This window comes from Saccoglossus kowalevskii, chromosome 7 (genome assembly GCF_978046115.1).
Source record: "Saccoglossus kowalevskii chromosome 7, keSacKowa6.1, whole genome shotgun sequence".
Classification (NCBI taxonomy): domain Eukaryota; kingdom Metazoa; phylum Hemichordata; class Enteropneusta; family Harrimaniidae; genus Saccoglossus; species Saccoglossus kowalevskii.
In genome coordinates, this window is record NC_140647.1 from 40,992,688 (window position 1) to 41,011,370 (window position 18,683).

General features: G+C 42.5%; 56 pseudogenes; 36 read left to right on the forward strand and 20 right to left on the reverse strand.

Moving 5' to 3' along the window:
* Positions 1-236: 236 nt before the first annotated feature.
* LOC146741120 (5S ribosomal RNA) lies at positions 237-356 on the reverse strand (annotated as a pseudogene).
* Positions 357-527: 171 nt separating this feature from the next.
* LOC146741121 (5S ribosomal RNA) lies at positions 528-647 on the reverse strand (annotated as a pseudogene).
* Positions 648-958: 311 nt separating this feature from the next.
* On the reverse strand, positions 959-1,078 carry LOC146741122 (5S ribosomal RNA; annotated as a pseudogene).
* A 525-nt stretch (positions 1,079-1,603) lies between these two features.
* LOC146741123 (5S ribosomal RNA) lies at positions 1,604-1,723 on the reverse strand (annotated as a pseudogene).
* A 742-nt stretch (positions 1,724-2,465) lies between these two features.
* Positions 2,466-2,585, reverse strand: LOC146741124 (5S ribosomal RNA; annotated as a pseudogene).
* A 96-nt stretch (positions 2,586-2,681) lies between these two features.
* Positions 2,682-2,801, reverse strand: LOC146741125 (5S ribosomal RNA; annotated as a pseudogene).
* Positions 2,802-3,112: 311 nt separating this feature from the next.
* On the reverse strand, positions 3,113-3,232 carry LOC146741126 (5S ribosomal RNA; annotated as a pseudogene).
* Positions 3,233-3,543: 311 nt separating this feature from the next.
* Positions 3,544-3,663, reverse strand: LOC146741127 (5S ribosomal RNA; annotated as a pseudogene).
* Positions 3,664-3,906: 243 nt separating this feature from the next.
* LOC146741128 (5S ribosomal RNA) lies at positions 3,907-4,026 on the reverse strand (annotated as a pseudogene).
* Positions 4,027-4,120: 94 nt separating this feature from the next.
* On the reverse strand, positions 4,121-4,240 carry LOC146741129 (5S ribosomal RNA; annotated as a pseudogene).
* Positions 4,241-4,336: 96 nt separating this feature from the next.
* LOC146741130 (5S ribosomal RNA) lies at positions 4,337-4,456 on the reverse strand (annotated as a pseudogene).
* Positions 4,457-4,552: 96 nt separating this feature from the next.
* LOC146741131 (5S ribosomal RNA) lies at positions 4,553-4,672 on the reverse strand (annotated as a pseudogene).
* Positions 4,673-4,768: 96 nt separating this feature from the next.
* LOC146741132 (5S ribosomal RNA) lies at positions 4,769-4,887 on the reverse strand (annotated as a pseudogene).
* A 311-nt stretch (positions 4,888-5,198) lies between these two features.
* On the reverse strand, positions 5,199-5,318 carry LOC146741133 (5S ribosomal RNA; annotated as a pseudogene).
* Positions 5,319-5,414: 96 nt separating this feature from the next.
* On the reverse strand, positions 5,415-5,534 carry LOC146741134 (5S ribosomal RNA; annotated as a pseudogene).
* Positions 5,535-5,630: 96 nt separating this feature from the next.
* Positions 5,631-5,750, reverse strand: LOC146741135 (5S ribosomal RNA; annotated as a pseudogene).
* A 96-nt stretch (positions 5,751-5,846) lies between these two features.
* LOC146741136 (5S ribosomal RNA) lies at positions 5,847-5,966 on the reverse strand (annotated as a pseudogene).
* A 96-nt stretch (positions 5,967-6,062) lies between these two features.
* Positions 6,063-6,182, reverse strand: LOC146741137 (5S ribosomal RNA; annotated as a pseudogene).
* A 95-nt stretch (positions 6,183-6,277) lies between these two features.
* Positions 6,278-6,397, reverse strand: LOC146741138 (5S ribosomal RNA; annotated as a pseudogene).
* Positions 6,398-6,493: 96 nt separating this feature from the next.
* LOC146741139 (5S ribosomal RNA) lies at positions 6,494-6,613 on the reverse strand (annotated as a pseudogene).
* A 426-nt stretch (positions 6,614-7,039) lies between these two features.
* On the forward strand, positions 7,040-7,159 carry LOC146741140 (5S ribosomal RNA; annotated as a pseudogene).
* Positions 7,160-7,471: 312 nt separating this feature from the next.
* LOC146741141 (5S ribosomal RNA) lies at positions 7,472-7,591 on the forward strand (annotated as a pseudogene).
* A 96-nt stretch (positions 7,592-7,687) lies between these two features.
* Positions 7,688-7,807, forward strand: LOC146741142 (5S ribosomal RNA; annotated as a pseudogene).
* A 311-nt stretch (positions 7,808-8,118) lies between these two features.
* On the forward strand, positions 8,119-8,238 carry LOC146741143 (5S ribosomal RNA; annotated as a pseudogene).
* A 96-nt stretch (positions 8,239-8,334) lies between these two features.
* On the forward strand, positions 8,335-8,454 carry LOC146741144 (5S ribosomal RNA; annotated as a pseudogene).
* A 96-nt stretch (positions 8,455-8,550) lies between these two features.
* On the forward strand, positions 8,551-8,670 carry LOC146741145 (5S ribosomal RNA; annotated as a pseudogene).
* A 96-nt stretch (positions 8,671-8,766) lies between these two features.
* Positions 8,767-8,886, forward strand: LOC146741146 (5S ribosomal RNA; annotated as a pseudogene).
* A 96-nt stretch (positions 8,887-8,982) lies between these two features.
* LOC146741147 (5S ribosomal RNA) lies at positions 8,983-9,102 on the forward strand (annotated as a pseudogene).
* A 96-nt stretch (positions 9,103-9,198) lies between these two features.
* Positions 9,199-9,318, forward strand: LOC146741148 (5S ribosomal RNA; annotated as a pseudogene).
* A 96-nt stretch (positions 9,319-9,414) lies between these two features.
* On the forward strand, positions 9,415-9,534 carry LOC146741149 (5S ribosomal RNA; annotated as a pseudogene).
* Positions 9,535-9,630: 96 nt separating this feature from the next.
* Positions 9,631-9,750, forward strand: LOC146741150 (5S ribosomal RNA; annotated as a pseudogene).
* Positions 9,751-9,846: 96 nt separating this feature from the next.
* Positions 9,847-9,966, forward strand: LOC146741151 (5S ribosomal RNA; annotated as a pseudogene).
* A 96-nt stretch (positions 9,967-10,062) lies between these two features.
* On the forward strand, positions 10,063-10,182 carry LOC146741152 (5S ribosomal RNA; annotated as a pseudogene).
* Positions 10,183-10,278: 96 nt separating this feature from the next.
* Positions 10,279-10,398, forward strand: LOC146741153 (5S ribosomal RNA; annotated as a pseudogene).
* Positions 10,399-10,494: 96 nt separating this feature from the next.
* Positions 10,495-10,614, forward strand: LOC146741154 (5S ribosomal RNA; annotated as a pseudogene).
* A 96-nt stretch (positions 10,615-10,710) lies between these two features.
* LOC146741155 (5S ribosomal RNA) lies at positions 10,711-10,830 on the forward strand (annotated as a pseudogene).
* A 96-nt stretch (positions 10,831-10,926) lies between these two features.
* On the forward strand, positions 10,927-11,046 carry LOC146741156 (5S ribosomal RNA; annotated as a pseudogene).
* Positions 11,047-11,142: 96 nt separating this feature from the next.
* On the forward strand, positions 11,143-11,262 carry LOC146741157 (5S ribosomal RNA; annotated as a pseudogene).
* Positions 11,263-11,358: 96 nt separating this feature from the next.
* On the forward strand, positions 11,359-11,478 carry LOC146741158 (5S ribosomal RNA; annotated as a pseudogene).
* A 96-nt stretch (positions 11,479-11,574) lies between these two features.
* On the forward strand, positions 11,575-11,694 carry LOC146741159 (5S ribosomal RNA; annotated as a pseudogene).
* Positions 11,695-11,790: 96 nt separating this feature from the next.
* On the forward strand, positions 11,791-11,910 carry LOC146741160 (5S ribosomal RNA; annotated as a pseudogene).
* Positions 11,911-12,006: 96 nt separating this feature from the next.
* Positions 12,007-12,126, forward strand: LOC146741161 (5S ribosomal RNA; annotated as a pseudogene).
* A 96-nt stretch (positions 12,127-12,222) lies between these two features.
* LOC146741162 (5S ribosomal RNA) lies at positions 12,223-12,342 on the forward strand (annotated as a pseudogene).
* A 96-nt stretch (positions 12,343-12,438) lies between these two features.
* Positions 12,439-12,558, forward strand: LOC146741163 (5S ribosomal RNA; annotated as a pseudogene).
* A 96-nt stretch (positions 12,559-12,654) lies between these two features.
* LOC146741164 (5S ribosomal RNA) lies at positions 12,655-12,774 on the forward strand (annotated as a pseudogene).
* A 96-nt stretch (positions 12,775-12,870) lies between these two features.
* Positions 12,871-12,990, forward strand: LOC146741165 (5S ribosomal RNA; annotated as a pseudogene).
* Positions 12,991-13,086: 96 nt separating this feature from the next.
* Positions 13,087-13,206, forward strand: LOC146741166 (5S ribosomal RNA; annotated as a pseudogene).
* A 96-nt stretch (positions 13,207-13,302) lies between these two features.
* On the forward strand, positions 13,303-13,422 carry LOC146741167 (5S ribosomal RNA; annotated as a pseudogene).
* Positions 13,423-13,518: 96 nt separating this feature from the next.
* On the forward strand, positions 13,519-13,638 carry LOC146741168 (5S ribosomal RNA; annotated as a pseudogene).
* A 96-nt stretch (positions 13,639-13,734) lies between these two features.
* On the forward strand, positions 13,735-13,854 carry LOC146741169 (5S ribosomal RNA; annotated as a pseudogene).
* Positions 13,855-14,785: 931 nt separating this feature from the next.
* LOC146741170 (5S ribosomal RNA) lies at positions 14,786-14,905 on the forward strand (annotated as a pseudogene).
* A 96-nt stretch (positions 14,906-15,001) lies between these two features.
* On the forward strand, positions 15,002-15,121 carry LOC146741171 (5S ribosomal RNA; annotated as a pseudogene).
* A 96-nt stretch (positions 15,122-15,217) lies between these two features.
* Positions 15,218-15,337, forward strand: LOC146741172 (5S ribosomal RNA; annotated as a pseudogene).
* Positions 15,338-15,433: 96 nt separating this feature from the next.
* On the forward strand, positions 15,434-15,553 carry LOC146741173 (5S ribosomal RNA; annotated as a pseudogene).
* Positions 15,554-15,649: 96 nt separating this feature from the next.
* LOC146741174 (5S ribosomal RNA) lies at positions 15,650-15,769 on the forward strand (annotated as a pseudogene).
* Positions 15,770-16,080: 311 nt separating this feature from the next.
* LOC146741175 (5S ribosomal RNA) lies at positions 16,081-16,200 on the forward strand (annotated as a pseudogene).
* The last annotated feature ends 2,483 nt before the right edge of the window (positions 16,201-18,683 follow it).

Below are 18,683 nucleotides of genomic sequence, written 5' to 3' on the forward strand. Positions count from 1 at the left end.
GTGGAATAAAAATGTTGATAAGCCTACTGCACGTGGTATTCCCAGGCGGTCTCCCTTGCAAGTACTAACCACGCCCGATGCAGCGTAACTTCATTGATATGACGAGAACTGGTGTGTTCTGCAATGGTTTGGCAGTAAGTTGAATATTCGTTGCAATTGGATGTCATTTATTGCTTCGGCTAGGCAAAAAAACATGGGAAAATGTTAGTATGTATGGTGGAATAAAAATGTTGATAAGCCAACTGCACGTGGTATTCCCAGGCGGTCTTCCATGCAAGTACTAACCATGCCCGATGCAGATTAACTTCAGTGATCGGACGAGAACTGGTGTATTCTGCATTGGTGTGGCAGTATGCTGAATATTCGTCGCAATCGGATGCCATTTAATACGTCGGCTAGGCAAGACATCATGATGGAATATAGTTAGTATGTACGGTGGAATAAAAATGTTCATCAGCCAACGGCTACGGCTCGGCAAAAAATCATAGGAAAAAGTTAGTATGTAATGTGGAATAAAAATGTTGATGAGCCTACTGCACGTGGTATTCCCAGCCGGTCTACCATGCAAGTACTAACCACGCCCGATGCAGCTTTGCTTCAGTGATCGGACGAGAACTGTTGTATTCTGCAATGGATTGGCAGTAGGCTGAATATTTGTCGGAATTGGATGTCGTTTAATGTTTCGGCTATGCAAAAAATCCCGCGAAAAAGTTAGTATGTACGGTGAAATAAAAATGTTGATTAGCCTACTGCTTGTGGTATTCTCAGCCGGTCTCCCATGCAAGTACTAACCACGTCCGGTGGGCTTAACTTCATTGATCGGACGAGAACTGGTGTATTCTGCAATGGTTTGTCAGTAGGCTGAATATTCGGCGGAATTGGATGTAATTTAATACTTCAGCTAGGCAAAAAATCCCGGGAAAAAGTGAGTATGTACGGTGGAATAAAAATGTTGATGAGCCTACTGCACGTGGTATTCCCAGCCAGTCTACCATGCAAGTACTAACCACGCCCGATGCAGCTTAACTTCAGTGATCGGACGAGAACTGGTGTATTCTGCATTGGTTTGGCAGTAGGCTGAATATTCGTCGGAATTGAATGTCATTTAATGCTACGGCTCGGCAAAAAATCATCGGAAAAAGTTAGTATATAATGTGGAATAAAAATGTTGATGAGCCTACTGCACATGGTATTCCCAGCCGGTCTACCATGCAAGTACTAACCACGCCCGATGCAGCTTAACTTCAGATATGACGAGAACTGGTGTGTTCTGCAATGGTTTGGCAGTAAGTTGAATATTTGTTGCAATTGGATGTCATTTATTGCTTCGGCTAGGCAAAAAAACATGGGAAAATGTTAGTATGTACAGTGGAATAAAAATGTTGATAAGCATACTGCACGTGGTATTCCCAGCCGGTCTCCCATGCAAGTATTAACCATACCCAATGCAGCTTAACTTCATTGATATGACGAGAACTGGTGTATTCTGCATTGGTTTGGCAGTAGGCTGATTTTGTCGCAATTGGATGTCATTTAATGCTTCGGCTAGGAAAAAAAAGCATGGAAAAAAGTTAGTTTGTACGGTGGAATAAAAATGTTGATGAGCCTACTGCACATGGTATTCTCAGCCGGTCTCCCATGCAAGTACTAACCACGCCAGATGAATGTTAACATCAGTGATCTGACGAGAACTGGTGTATTCTGCAATGGTTTGGCAGTAGGCTGAATATACGCCGGAATTGGATTTAATTTAATACTTCGGCTAGGCAAAAAATCCTGGGAAAAAGTTAGTATGTACGGTGGAATAAAAATGCTGATGAGCCTACTGCAGGTGGTATTCCCAGCCGGTCTGCCATGCAAGTACTAACCACGCCCGATACAGCTTAACTTCAGTGATCGGACAAGAACTGGTGTATTCTGCAATGGGTTGGCATTTGGCTGAATATTCGTCGGAATTGGATGTCATTTAATGATTCGACTATGCAAAAAATCCCGCGAAAAAGTTAGTATGTACGGTGGAATAAAAATGTTCATTAGCCAACTGGATGCGGTATTCTCAGCCGGTCTCCAATACAAGTACTAACCACGTCTGGCGGGCTTATCTTCAATGATCAGACGAGAACAGTTATATTTGCAATGGTTTGTCAGTTGGTTGAATATTCGTCGGAATTGGATGTACTTTAATACTTCGGCTAGGCAAAAAATCCCGGGAAAAAGTTAGTATGTATGGTGGAATAAAAATGTTGATGAGCCTAATGCACGTGGTATTCCCAGCCCGTCTCCCTTGCAAATACTAACCACGCCCGATGCTGCTTAACTTAAGTGATCGGACGTGAACTGGTGTATTCTGCATTGGTTTGGCAGTAGGCTGAATATTCGTTGCAATTGGATGTCATTTATTGCTTTGGCTAGGCAAAAAAACTTGGGAAAATATTAGTATGTAATGTGGAATAAAAATGTTGATGAGCCTACTTCACGTGGTATTCCCAGCCGGTCTCCCATGCAAGTATTAACCACGCCCGATGCAGATTAACTTCAGTGATCGGACGAGAACTGGTGTATTCTGCATTGGTTTGGCTGTAGGCTGAATATTCTTTGCAATTGGAGGTCATTTATTGCTTCGGCTAGGAAAAAAATTATGGGAAAATGTTAGTATGTAATGTGGAATAAAAATGTTGATGAGCCTACTGCGCGTGGTATTACCAGCTAGTCTGCCATGCAAGTACTAACCGCGCCCGATGCAGGTTAACTTCAGTGATCGGACGAGAACTGGTGTATTCTGCAATGGGTTGGCAGTAGGCTGTGTATTTGTTGCAATTGGATGTCATTTATTGCTTCGGCTCGGCAAAAAAAAAGGGAAAATGTTAGTATGTACGGTGGAATAAAAATGTTGATAAGCCTACTGCACCTGGTATTCCCAGCCAGTCTCCCATGCAATTACTAACCATGCCTGATGCAGATTAACTTCTGTGATCGGACGAGAACTTGTGTAATCTGCAATGGTTTGGCAGTAGGCTGAATATTTGTCGTAATTGAATGTAATTTAATACTTAGGCTAGACAACAAATCCCGGGAAAAAGTTTGTATGTACGGTGGAACAATAATGTTGATAAGCCTACTGCAGGTGGTATTCCCAGCAGGTCTCCCATGCAAGTACTAACCATGCCCGATGCAGGTTAACTTCAGTGATCGGACGAGAACTGGTGTATTCTGCAATGGGTTGGCAGTAGGCTGTGTATTTGTTGCAATTGGATGTCATTTATTGCTTCGGCTCGGCAAAAAAAAAGGGAAAATGTTAGTATGTACGGTGGAATAAAAATGTTGATAAGCCTACTGCACCTGGTATTCCCAGCCCGTCTCCCATGCAAGTACTAACCATGCCTGATGCAGATTAACTTCTGTGATCGGACGAGAACTTGTGTAATCTGCAATGGTTTGGCAGTAGGCTGAATATTTGTCGTAATTGAATGTAATTTAATACTTCGGCTAGGCAACAAATCCCGGGAAAAAGTTTGTATGTACGGTGGAACAATAATGTTGATAAGCCTACAGCAGGTGGTATTCCCAGCAGGTCCCCCATGCAAGTACTAACCATGCCCGATGCAGATTAACTTCAGTGAACGGATGAGAACTGGTGTATTCTGCATTGGTTTGGCAGTAGGCTGAATTTTCGTTGCAATTGGATGTCATTTATTGCTTCGGCTAGGCAAAAAAAACATGGGAAAATGTTAGTACTAACTGCGCCCGATGCAGCTTAACTTCAGTGATCGGATGAGAACTTGTGTAATCTGCAATGGTTTGGCAGTAGGCTGAATATTTGTCGTAATTGAATGTAATTTAATACTTCGGCTAGGCAACAAATCCCGGGAAAAAGTTTGTATGTACGGTGGAACAATAATGTTGATAAGCCTACTGCAGGTGGTATTCCCAGCAGGTCTCCCATGCAAGTACTAACCATGCCCGATGCAGCTTAACTTCAGTGATCGGACGAGAACTGGTGTATTCTGCAATGGGTTGGCAGTAGGCTGTGTATTTGTTGCAATTGGATGTCATTTATTGCTTCGGCTCGGCAAAAAAAAGGGAAAATGTTAGTATGTACGGTGGAATAAAAATGTTGATAAGCCTACTGCACCTGGTATTCCCAGCCAGTCTCCCATGCAAGTACTAACCATGCCTGATGCAGATTAACTTCTGTGATCGGACGAGAACTTGTGTAATCTGCAATGGTTTGGCAGTAGGCTGAATATTTGTCGCAATTGGATGTCATTTAATGCTTGGGCTAGGCAAAAAAACATGGAAAAAATTTAGTATGTACGGTGGAATAAAAATGTTGATGAGCCTACTGCACATGGTATTCTCAGCCGGTCTCCCATGCAAGTACTAACCATGCCCGATGCAGATTAACTTCAGTGAACGGATGAGAACTGGTGTATTCTGCATTGGTTTGGCAGTAGGCTGAATATTCGTCGCAATTGGATGTCATTTAATGCTTGGGCTAGGCAAAAAAACATGGAAAAAATTTAGTATGTACGGTGGAATAAAAATGTTGATGAGCCTACTGCACATGGTATTCTCAGCCGGTCTCCCATGCAAGTACTAACCACGCCCTATGCAGCTTAACTTCAGTGATCGGACGAGAACTGGTGTATTCTGCAATGGGTTGGCAGTAGGCTGAATATTTGTCGGAATTGGATTTAATTTAATACTTCGGCTTGTCAAAAAATCCCGGGAAAAAGTTAGCATGTACTGTGGAATAAAAATGTTGATGAGCCTACTGCACGTGGTATTCCCAGCCGGTCTCCATGCAAGTACTAACCACACCCGATGCAGCTTAACTTCAGTGATCGGACGAGAACTGGTGTATTCTGCAATGGGTTGGCAGTAGGCTGAATATTTGTCGGAATTGGATGTCGTTTAATGCTTCGGCTATGCAAAAAATCCCTCGAAAAAGTTAGTATGTATGATGGAATAAAAATGTTGATGAGCCTACTGCATGCGGTATTCTCAGCCGGTCTCCCATGAAAGTACTAACCACGTCTGGTGGGCTTAACTTCAATGATCGGACGAGAACTGGTGTATTCTGCAATGGTTTGTCAGTAGGTTGAATATTCGTCGGAATTGGATGTAATTTAATACTTCGGCTAGGCAAAAAATCCCGGGAAAAAGTTAGTGTCTACGGTGAAATAAAATTGTTGATGAGCCTAATGCACGTGGTACTCCCAGCCAGTCTCCGTTGCAAGTACTAACCACGCCCGATGCAGCTTAACTTCAGTGATCGGACGTGAACTGGTGTATTCTGCATTGGTTTGGCAGAAGGCTGAATATTCATTGCAATTGGATGTCATTTATTGCTTCGGCTAGGCAAAAAAACATGGGAAAATGTTAGTATGTACGGTGGAATAAAAATGTTGATAAGCCTACTGCACGTGGTATTCCCAGCCGGTCTCCCATGCAAGTACTAACCACGCCCGATGCAGTTTAACTTCAGTGATCGGACGAGAACTGGTGTATTCTGCAATGGTTTGGCAGTAGGCGAAATATTGGTCGGAATTGGATGTAATTTAATACTTCGGCTTGGCAAAAAATCCCGGGAAAAAGTTAGTATGTACGGTGGAATAAAAATGTTGATGAGCCTACTGTACGTGGTATTCCCAGCCGGTCTCCCATGCAAGTACTAACCACGCCCGATGCAGCTTAACTTCAGTGATCGGACGAGAATTGGTGTATTCTGCAATGTTTTGTCAGTAGGTTGAACATTCGTCGGAATTGGATGTAATTTAATACTTCGGCTAGGCAAAAAATCCCGGGAAAATGTTATTATGTACGGTGGAATTAAATTGGTGATGAGCCTAATGCACGTGGTATTCCCAGCCGGTCTCCCTTGCAAGTACTAACCACGCCCGATGCAGCTTAACTTCAGTGATCAGACGAGAACTGGTGTATTCTGCAATGGTTTGGCAGTAGGCTGAATATTGGTCGGAATTGGATTTAATTTAATACTTCGGCTAGGCAAACAATCCCAGGAAAATGTTAGTATGTACGGTGGAATAAAAATGTTGATGAGCCTACTGCACATGGTATTCCCAGTCGGTATCCCATGCAAGTACTAACCATGCCCGATGCAGATTAACTTCAGTGATCGGACGAGAACTGGTGTATTCTGCAATGGTTTGGCAGTAGGCTGAATATTCGTCGGAATTGAATGTAATTTAATACTTCGGCTAGGAACATATCCCGGGAAAAAGTTTGTATGTACGGTGGAATAATAATGTTGATAAACCTACTGCACGCGGTATTCCCAGCCGGTCTCCCATGCAAGTACTAACCATGCCCAATGCAGATTATCTTCAGTGATCGTACGAGAACTGGTTTATTCTGCAATGTTTTGGCAGTAGGCTGAATATTGGTCGGAATAGGATTTAATTTAATACTTCGGCTTGGCAAAAAATCCCGGGAAAAAGTTAGTATGTACGGTGGAATAAAAATGTTGGTGAGCCTACTGCACGTGGTATTCCCAGCCGGTCTCCCATGCAAGTACTAACCACGCCCGATGCAGCTTAACTTCAGCGATCGGACGAGAACTGGTCTATTCTGCAATAGGTTGGTAGTAGGCTGAATATTCGTCGGAATTGGATGTCGTTTAATGCTTCGGCTATGCAAAAAATCCCGCGAAAAAGTTAGTATGTACGGTGGAATAAAAATGTTGATGAGCCTACTGCATTCGGTATTCTCAGCCGGTCTCCCATGAAAGTACTAACCACGTCTGGTGGGCTTAACTTCAATGATCGGACGAGAACTGGTTAGTACTTGCAACGAATATTCAGCCTACTGCCAACCCATTGCAAAATACGCCAGTTCTCGTCCGATCACTGAAGTTAAGCTGCATCGGGCGTGGTTAGTACTTGCATCGGAGACTGGCTGGGAATACCAATTGTAGTAGGCTCATCAACATTTTTATTCCACATTACATACTAACTTTTTCCTATGATTTTTTGCCTAGCCATAGCATTAAATGACATCCAATTCCGACGTATATTCAGCCTACTGCCAAACCGTTGCAGAATACACCAGTTCTCGTCCGATCATTGAAGTTAAGATGCATCGGGCGTGGTTAGTACTTGCATGGGAGACTGGCTGAGAATACCACGTGCAGTAGGCTTATCAACATTATTATTCCACCGTACATACAAACTTTTTCCAGGGATTTGTTGCCTAGCCGAAGTATTAAATTACATTCAATTCCGACGAATATTCAGCCTACTGCCAAACCATTGCAGAGTACACCAGTTCTCGTCTGATCACTGAAGTTAAGCTGAATCGCAAGTGGTTAGTACTTGCATCGGAGACCTGCTGGGAAAACCACGTGCAGTAGGCTTATCAACATTTTTATTCCACCGTACATACTATCTTTTTCCAGGGATTTGTTGCCTAGTCGAAGTATTAAATTACATTCAATTCCGAGGAATATTCAGCCTACTGCCAAACCATTGCAGCGTACACCAGTTCTCGTCTGATCACTGAAATTAAGCTGCATCGCGCGTGGTTAGTACTTGCATGGGAGACCTGCTGGGAAAACCACGTGCACTAGGCTTATCAACATTTTTATTCCACCGTACATTCTATCTTTTTCCCGTGATTTTTTGCCTGGCCGAAGCATTAACTGAAATCCAATTCCGACAAATATTCAGCCCACTGCCAAACCATTGCAGAATACACCAGTTCTTGTCTGCTCACTGAAGTTAAGCTGCATTGGGCGTGGTTAGTTCTTGCATGGGAGACCGGCTGGGAATACCACGTGCATTAGGCTCATTAACATGTTTATTCCACCGTACATACTAAATTTTTTCCGGGATTTTTTGCCTTGCCGAAATATTAAATTACATCCAATTCCGACGAATATTCAGCCTAATGACCAACCATTGCAGAATACACCTGTTCTTGTCCGATCATTGAAGTTAAGCCCACCAGACGTGGTTAGTACTTGCATGGGAGACCGGCTGAGAATACCGCATGCAGTAGGCTCATCAACATTTTTATTCCACCGTACATACTAACTTTTTCGCGGGATTTTTTGCATAGCCGAAGCATTAAACGACATCGAATTCCGACGAATATTCAGCCTACTGCCAACCCATTGCAGAATACACCAGTTCTCGTCCGATCACTGAAGTTAAGATGCATCGGGCGTGGTTAGTACTTGCATGGGAGACTGGCTGAGAATACCATGTGCAGTAGGCTCATCAACATTTTTATTCCACCATACATACTAACTTTTTTCCATAATTTTTTGCCTAGCCGAAGCATTAAATGACATCCAATTGCGACGAATATTCAGCCTACTGCCAAACCAATGCAGAATACACCAGTTCTCGTCTGATCACTGAAGTTAATCTGCATCGGGCATGGTTAGTACTTGCATGGGAGACCGGCTGGGAATACCACGTGCAGTAGGCTTATCAACATTATTATTCCACCGTACATACAAACTTTTTCCAGCGATTTGTTGCCTAGCCGAAGTATTAAATTACATTCAATTCCGACGAATATTCAGCCTACTGCCAAACCATTGCAGAATACACCGGTTCTCGTCCGATCACTGAAGTTAATCTGCATCAGGCATGGTTAGTACTTGCATGGGAGACTGGCAGGGAATACCACGTGCAGTAGGCTTATCAACTTTTTTATTCCACCGTACATATCAACTTTTTCCCGGGATTTGTTGCCTAGTCGAAGTATTAAATTACATAAAATTCGGACAAATATTCATCCTACTGCCAAACCATTGCAGAGTACACCAAATCCCGTAAGATCACTGAAGTTAAGCTGCATCGGGCGTGGTTAGTACTTGCATGGGAGACCTGCTGGGAAAACCACGTGCAGTAGGCATATCAACATTTTTATTCCACCGTACATACTATCTTTTTCCAGTGATTTTTTACCTAGCTGAAGCATTAACTGAAATCCAATTCCGATAATTATTCAGCCTACTGCCAAACCATTGCAGAATACACCAGTTCTCGTCCGATCACTGAAGTTAAGCCGCATTGAGCGTGGTTAGGACTTGCACGGGAGACCGGCTGGGAATACCACGTGCAGTAGGCTCATCAACATTTTTATTCCACATTACATACTAACTTTTTTCCATGTTTTTTTGCCTAGACGAAACATTGAATGACATATAATTCGGAAGAATATTCAGCCTACTGCCAAAACATTGCGGAATACACCAGTTCTCGTCTGATCACTGAAGTTAAGCTGCATCGGGCGTGGTTAGTACCTGCATGGGAGACCGGCTGGTAATACCACGTGCAGTAGGCTCATCAACATTTTTATTCCACCGTACATACTAACTTTTTCGCGGGATTTTTTGCATAGCCGAAGCATTAAACGACATCGAATTCCGACGAATATTCAGCCTACTGCCAACCCATTGCAGAATACACCAGTTCTCGTCCGATCACTGAAGTTAAGATGCATCGGACGTGGTTAGTTCTTGCATGGGAGACTGTCTGAGAATACCATGTGCAGTAGGCTCATCAACATTTTTATTCCACCATACATACTAACTTTTTTCCATAATTTTTTGCCTAGCCGAAGCATTAAATGACATCCAATTGCGACGAATATTCAGCCTACTGCCAAACCAATGCAGAATACACCAGTTCTCGTCTGATCAATGAAGTTAATCTGCATAGGGCATGGTTAGTACTTGCATGGGAGACCGGCTGGGAATACCACGTGCAGTAGGCTTATCAACATTATTATTCCACCGTACATACAAACTTTTTCCAGCGATTTGTTGCCTAGCCGAAGTATTAAATTACATTCAATTCCGACGAATATTCAGCCTACTGCCAAACCATTGCAGAATACACCGGTTCTCGTCCGATCACTGAAGTTAATCTGCATCGGGCATGGTTAGTACTTGCATGGGAGACTGACAGGGAATACCACGTGCAGTAGGCTTATCAACTTTTTTATTCCACCGTACATATCAACTTTTTCCCGGGATTTGTTGCCTAGCCGAAGTATTAAATTACATCAAATTCGGACAAATATTCATCCTACTGCCAAACCATTGCAGAGTACACCAAATCCCGTATGATCACTGAAGTTAAGCTGCATCGGGCGTGGTTAGTACTTGCATGGGAGACCTGCTGGGAAAACCACGTGCAGTAGGCATATCAACATTTTTATTCCACCGTACATACTATCTTTTTCCAGTGATTTTTTACCTAGCTGAAGCATTAACTGAAATCCAATTCCGATAAATATTCAGCCTACTGCCAAACCATTGCAGAATACACCAGTTCTCGTCCGATCACTGAAGTTAAGCCGCATTGAGCGTGGTTAGGACTTGCACGGGAGACCGGCTGGGAATACCACGTGCAGTAGGCTCATCAACATTTTTATTCCACATTACATACTAACTTTTTTCCATGTTTTTTTGCCTAGACGAAACATTAAATGACATATAATTCGGAAGAATATTCAGCCTACTGCCAAAACATTGCGGAATACACCAGTTCTCGTCCGATCACTGAAGTTAAGCTGCATCGGGCGTGGTTAGTACCTGCATGGGAGACCGGCTGGGAATACCACGTGCAGTAGGCTCTTCAACATTTTTATTCCACCGTACATACTAATATTTTCGCGGGATTTTTTGCATAGCCGAAGCATTAAACGACATCGAATTCCGACGAATATTCAGCCTACTGCCAACCCATTGCAGAATACACCAGTTCTCGTCCGATCACTGAAGTTAAGATGCATCGGGCGTGGTTAGTACTTGCATGGGAGACTGGCTGAGAATACCATGTGCAGTAGGCTCATCAACATTTTTATTCCACCATACATACTAACTTTTTTCCATAATTTTTTGCCTAGCCGAAGCATTAAATGACATCCAATTGCGACGAATATTCAGCCTACTGCCAAACCAATGCAGAATACACCAGTTCTCGTCTGATCACTGAAGTTAATCTGCATAGGGCATGGTTAGTACTTGCATGGAAGACCGGCTGGGAATACCACGTGCAGTAGGCTTATCAACATTATTATTCCACCGTACATACAAACTTTTTCCAGCGATTTGTTGCCTAGCCGAAGTATTAAATTACATTCAATTCCGACGAATATTCAGCCTACTGCCAAACCATTGCAGAATACACCGGTTCTCGTCCGATCACTGAAGTTAATCTGCATCGGGCATGGTTAGTACTTGCATGGGAGACTGACAGGGAATACCACGTGCAGTAGGCTTATCAACATTATTATTCCACCGTACATATCAACTTTTTCCCGGGATTTGTTGCCTAGCCGAAGTATTAAATTACATCAAATTCGGACAAATATTCATCCTACTGCCAAACCATTGCAGAGTACACCAAATCCCGTATGATCACTGAAGTTAAGCTGCATCGGGCGTGGTTAGTACTTGCATGGGAGACCTGCTGGGAAAACCACGTGCAGTAGGCATATCAACATTTTTATTCCACCGTACATACTATCTTTTTCCAGTGATTTTTTACCTAGCTGAAGCATTAACTGAAATCCAATTCCGATAAATATTCAGCCTACTGCCAAACCATTGCAGAATACACCAGTTCTCGTCCGATCACTGAAGTTAAGCCGCATTGAGCGTGGTTAGGACTTGCACGGGAGACCGGCTGGGAATACCACGTGCAGTAGGCTCATCAACATTTTTATTCCACATTACATACTAACTTTTTTCCATGTTTTTTTGCCTAGACGAAACATTAAATGACATATAATTCGGAAGAATATTCAGCCTACTGCCAAAACATTGCGGAATACACCAGTTCTCGTCCGATCACTGAAGTTAAGCTGCATCGGGCGTGGTTAGTACCTGCATGGGAGACCGGCTGGGAATACCACGTGCAATGGGCTCATTAACATTTTTATTCCACCGTACATACTAACTTTTTTCCGCGATTTTTTGTCTAGCCGAAGCGTTAAACGACATCAAATTTCGACGAATATTCAGCCTACTGCCAAACCATTGCAGAATACACCAGTTCTCGTCCGATCACTGAAGTTAATCTGCATCGGGCATGGTTAGTACTTGCATGGGAGACCGGCTGGGAATACCACGTGCAGTAGGCTTATCAACTTTTTTATTCCACCGTACATATCAACTTTTTCCCGGGATTTGTTGCCTAGCCGAAGTATTAAATTACATCCAATTCGGACAAATATTCAGCCTACTGCCAAACCATTGCAGAGTACACCAAATCCCGTCTGATCACTGAAGTTATGCTGCATCGGGCGTGGTTAGTACTTGCATGGGAGACCTGCTGGGATAACCACGTGCAGTAGGCTTATCAACATTTTTATTCCACCGTACATACTATCTTTTTGCAGTGATTTTTTGCCTAGCTGATGCATTAACTGAAATCCAATTCCGATAAATATTCAGCCTACTGCCAAACCATTGCAGAATACACCAGTTCTCGTCCGATCACTGAAGTTAAGCCGCATTGGGCGTGGTTAGTACTTGCACGGGAGACCGGCTGGGAATACCACGTGCAGTAGGCTCATCAACATTTTTATTCCACATTACATACTAACTTTTTTCCATGATTTTTTGCCTAGACGAAACATTAAATGACATATAATTCGGAAGACTATTCAGCCTACTGCCAAAACATTGCGGAATACACCAGTTCTCGTCCAATCACTGAAGTTAAGCTGTATCGGGCGTGGTTAGTACCTGCATGGGAGACCGGCTGGGAATACCACGTGCAATAGGCTCATTAACATTTTTATTCCACCGTACATACTAACTTTTTTCCGCGATTTTTTGTCTAGCAGAAGCGTTAAACGACATCCATTTTCGACGAATATTCAGCCAACTGCCAAACCATTGCAGAATACACCAGTTCTCGTCCGATCACTGAAGTTAAGCAGCATCGGGCGTGGTTAGTACTTGCATGGGAGACCGGCAGGGAATACCACGTGCAATAGGCTCATTAACATTTTTATTCCACCGCACATATCAACTTTTTCCCGGGATTTTTTGCCTAGCCGAAGTATTAAATTACATCCAATTCCGACAAATATTCAGCCTACTGCCAAACCATTGCAGAGTACACCAAATCCCGTCTGATCACTGAAGTTATGCTGCATCGGGCGTGGTTAGTACTTGCATGGGAGACCTGCTGGGATAACCACGTGCAGTAGGCTTATCAACATTTTTATTCCACCGTACATACTATCTTTTTGCAGTGATTTTTTGCCTAGCTGATGCATTAACTGAAATCCAATTCCGATAAATATTCAGCCTACTGCCAAACCATTGCAGAATACACCAGTTCTCGTCCGATCACTGAAGTTAAGCCGCATTGGGCGTGGTTAGTACTTGCACGGGAGACCGGCTGGGAATACCACGTGCAGTAGGCTCATCAACATTTTTATTCCACATTACATACTAACTTTTTTCCATGATTTTTTACCTAGACGAAACATTAAATGACATATAATTCGGAAGACTATTCAGCCTACTGCCAAAACATTGCGGAATACACCAGTTCTCGTCCGATCACTGAAGTTAAGCTGCATCGGGCGTGGTTAGTACCTGCATGGGAGACCGGCTGGGAATACCACGTGCAATAGGCTCTTTAACATTTTTATTCCACCATACATACTAACTTTTTTCCGCGATTTTTTGTCTAGCAGAAGCGTTAAACGACATGCAATTTCGACGAATATTCAGCCAACTGCCAAACCATTGCAGAATACACCAGTTCTCGTCCGATCACTGAAGTTAAGCAGCATCGGGCGTGGTTAGTACTTGCATGGGAGACCGGCAGGGAATACCACGTGCAATAGGCTCATTAACATTTTTATTCCACCGCACATATCAACTTTTTCCCGGGATTTTTTGCCTAGCCGAAGTATTAAATTACATCCAATTCCGACGAATATTCAACCTACTGACAAACCATTGCAAACCATTGCATGCTGTGTGGCGCGTATCGCGTGGACGGGTTTCACGTTCTCTGCACGTAATAAGCTCGGTTATTAAGCATCCTTTTTTGGGGATGCCCGGTGGCCGAGGGGAAGACGTGTAGTGGCGTGAAGCTAGGCGATTAGGTGCCGTACGTGAGCGCCGGTTCGAGTCACGCACGCAGTACGTATTTACTATAATTAGACATAGTCTTTACCTTGCCGTTTATTCGGTGTTATTTGCTTACTTTACTTCCTATGTCGACAGCAACTATGAGTTTAAAAATTATTTCTCAGTACTTATTCACTGTTAAAATGCTGTACCATTACTTTCACCATCCTACTGCAGCCAGATCTGAAGGCCTTTGCCGCATTCTGGCCATGCTGTGTGGCGCGTATCGCGTGGACGGGTTTCACGTTCTCTGCACGTAATAAGCTCGGTTATTAAGCATCCTTTTTTGGGGATGCCCGGTGGCCGAGGGGAAGACGTGTAGTGGCGTGAAGCTAGGCGATTAGGTGCCGTACGTGAGCGCCGGTTCGAGTCACGCACGCAGTACGTATTTACTATAATTAGACATAGTCTTTACCTTGCCGTTTATTCGGTGTTATTTGCTTACATTGCAGAATACACCTGTTCTCGTCCGATCATTGATGTTAAGCCCACCAGACGTGGTTAGTACTTGCATGGGAGACCGGCTGAGAATACCGCATGCTGTAGGCTCATCAACATTTTTATTCCACCATACATACTATCTTTTTCGCGGGATTTTTTGCATAGCCGAAGCATTAAACGACATCCAATTCCGATGAATATTCAGCCTACTGCCAACCCATTGCAGAATACACCAGTTCTCGTCCGATCACTGAAGTTAATCTGCATCGAGCATGGTTAGTACTTGCATGGGAGACCGGCTGGGAATACCACGTGCAGTAGGCTTATCAACTTTTTTATTCCACCGTACATACCAACTTTTTCCCGGGATTTGTTGCCTAGCCGAAGTATTAGATTACATCCAATTCTGACGAATATTCAGCCTACTGCCAAACCATTGCAAAGTACACCAGTTCTCGTCTGATCACTGAAGTTAAGCTGCATCGGGCGTGGTTAGTACTTGTATGGGAGACCTGCTGGGAAAACCACGTGCAGAAGGCTTATCAACATTTTTATTCCACCGTACATACTATCTTTTTTCCGTGTTTTTTTGCCTAGCCGAAGCATTAACTGAAATCCAATTCCGACAAATATTCAGCCTACTGCTAAACCATTGCAGAATACACCAGTTCTCGTCCGATCACTGAAGTTAAGCCGCATCGGGCGTGGTTAGTACTTGCACGGGAGACCGGCTGGTCATACCACGTGCAGTAGGCTCATCAACATTTTTATTCCACATTACATACTAACTTTTTTTCATAATGTTTTGCCTAGACGAAACATTAAATGACATACAATTCGGACGAATATTCATCCTACTGCCAAACCATTGCAGAATACACCAGTTCTCGTCCGATCACTGAAGTTAAGATGCATCGGGCGTGGTTAGTACATGCATGGGAGACTGGCTGAGAATACCATGTGCAGCAGGTTGATGAACATTTTTATTAAACCGTACATACTAACTTTTTTCCATGATGTTTTGCCTAGCCGAAGCATTAAATGACATCCAATTGCGACGAATATTCAGCCTACTGCCAATCCATTGCAAAATACACCAGTTCTCGTCCGATCACTGAAGTTAAGCTGCATCGGGCGTGGTTTGTACTTGCATGAGAGACCGGCTGGGAATATCACGTGCAGTAGGCTCATTAACATTTTTATTCCACCGTACATGCTAACTTTTTCCATGGATTTTTTGCCTAGCCGAAACATTAAATGTCATCCAATTCCGACGACATTTCTGCCTACTGACAAACCATTGCAGAATACACCAGTTCTCGTCCGATCACTGAAGTTAAGCCTACCGGACGTGGTTAGTACTTGTATGGGAGAACGGCTGAGAATACCACATGCAGTAGGCTCATCAACATTTTTATTCCACCGTACATACTAACTTTTTCGCGGGATTTTTTGCCTAGCCGAAGCATTAAACGACATCCAATTCCGACAAATATTCAGCCTACTGCCAACTCATTGCAGAATACACCAGTTCTCGTCCGATCACTGAAGTTAAGCTGCATCGGGCGTGGTTAGTACTTGAATGGGAGACCAGCTGGGAATACCAAATGCAGAAGGCTCTTCTGCATGAAAATTCGAATTTTCATCGTAGCCGCTTGCCGGATTAGCAACGTGTTTTGCAGTAAATCCGTTGTTTATATTTGGGTGCGTAAACGTTCGAATTTCCCTCGCGTAACCGTAGAAACTGAAACGACGTAAATTTAGAAATTGCGCGTTTGATACGCCCAATGTAAACAGCGGAAATTATCAAATTTGGTGTCGTTTTACGCTGAACATAAAGAACTGATATACTACGTCGCCCGTTGTATATTTTCAACGTAAATTGACGGGCAACTCTGAGTTTGTCGTTGTTTTACGTTCAACTTATTAAGCGGAAATCACGCAGCTTAAACTGCTGCACTACTGTCTTGACATGGTAAAAATCATTCACTTTTCATATAAACCTGCTTAGGTGGCCAGGTCTAAAGACTATAGAAATATATTTCTAACTAATCCGTTTATAATTTACTAATTTATCGTCAACTATATATTTTTTGTTTTACAATGGTATTGTTTGAACTAATACTCAATGATTCGATTGTGGCGAAGTGCTTAACTAGCGATTGTAACTGTACATTACATAAATATGCTATTATAGCGACATATTATAATTTATTACATATGAATCCGTAGTGACTAATAATAATATTATTTCTGTTATTGCGCCCTCGCCGATCTCAAATCCAGTTGAACTTTACAATTCATGCGAAGCAAAATAGCTCTTTATCATGGCTTATGCGATGGTTGTGCGCCCTCTGTAAATTGTGTATGTTTATCTATGGAATTAACACCTTAGCGACTATTGACATTTTGTGAAGTGGCCTTGCACCTTACATGGATAGTGTATGGGTTTAACCCGCACCATCGCTAATCCTACGAGCACGAAATGTGTTTTGAGGTTAACCTGAATTTGAGATTTACTGGATTCCGGCAGAGCAAGATCCCGACGGACATTATGTCAGAAAACATGTGTTTAGATAATGTAATTTTTAAGTTACTGCCAACACATTACAATAGAACAGGGTTGACGATGAACTTTGATGTACTGTGAAATACTTTATTTTAGCTGGAATTATTGTTTGCTGAAAAGTGTTTTTTAGTGTTTTGCATAGATTTTTTTTACTGATTTGTGACGAGTTGAATGTGACATTTAGGAAAAAGGTATATTCGCGAAAATAAAGTATTTCACAGTAGATCTAAAAGGTCACCAATGTCAATCTTTATTTTAAAATACAAATAGTCATATTGTTGCTTTATAAATCATAATATATAATATACTAGTACAGCTAAAAAAATAGGTGGTTTAACAATTAACGGATTATGGTACGCTCACATTAAATGCCACTTCTCCATGCGATGTACTGTCTGGGAGTTTGTTCTACCCTGATTGTGTCTACAGGGAATGTTTTCTATATCATCACTTATATTACAATTTTTAAACAAAAGGCTTTATTACTATGTAGTGTATTGAAATACTTGATGACCATGTAATTTTCAGGGAAAATTTTATGATCTTTTTTTATGAAGATGATGTCTACTCATGAGTTACTGTAGCACACAATGCTACAGGAGTGTTTGTTTGTGAACGGCAGGTCGGCCCTGGGATTCTGGCCCGGATTCACGCGACTAATTGACATAATTATAAAACATACGACAATTGGTTCCACGCAACCCACTCTGTAAAATAGCGTTATTTCAAACAACACCACTTAGCATTAAGTAGTAATTAACGAGGCGTTATATTCGGACAACTTGAAGCGGGTGAGCCAACAACCAACAGCCAACACAGCGACAGGCGTATTTATAACTGTTGTGACGTTGCTTCTCTTTCAAAGGCTAAAAATCGTTCTACGATTGCATCACTTCCGCTTTAGGATCTTGTAATCATGACAAGCACTGCGGTTGACATCACGTCTATTCAGTCTTCCTACTTAGAATTCATAATTGAGATTGTTCTATCATTTACTAATATTGTTGACGTTTATTATTTGGGCTTAAATGTAATATTCAAGATAATAAATGTTGTTGGATATCGATAATAAGGTGGTTTCACATTCTAAAATAATGGAGGCTTTTGTGGAGGGGCTGTGGCTTAACTCAATTTCGAATCAAAATATTCGGGCGGTATAAATAAATCATAGCTTAGAAGAGGCCTTTGATGAAAGGGCGGTGGTCTTTGCTCAGTGCGTGTTTGAATTTTATGTAAGTAAACAACGTGTTGTTTACGTCGCTATGAGTCCATATCAAACACGACGCGGCGCGACAACCATTGCATTTTAATCCCAAGGTTAGGTGGCCCATGGAGGTAAAAAGAGCCTTCATGGGTGGCCTAACTACAGCATGATCAAGCGCTAGATTGCGTAATCGCAACTATCATTGACCATGGAGGTATAAACAGATACCTCCATGCATTGACTAAATTAGGTTCGTGAAATTTGTTTTTACAATTGCAACCAGGATGGCTGTGAGAGATGTCAATTAGCCTGCCGAGGAAACAAAAACA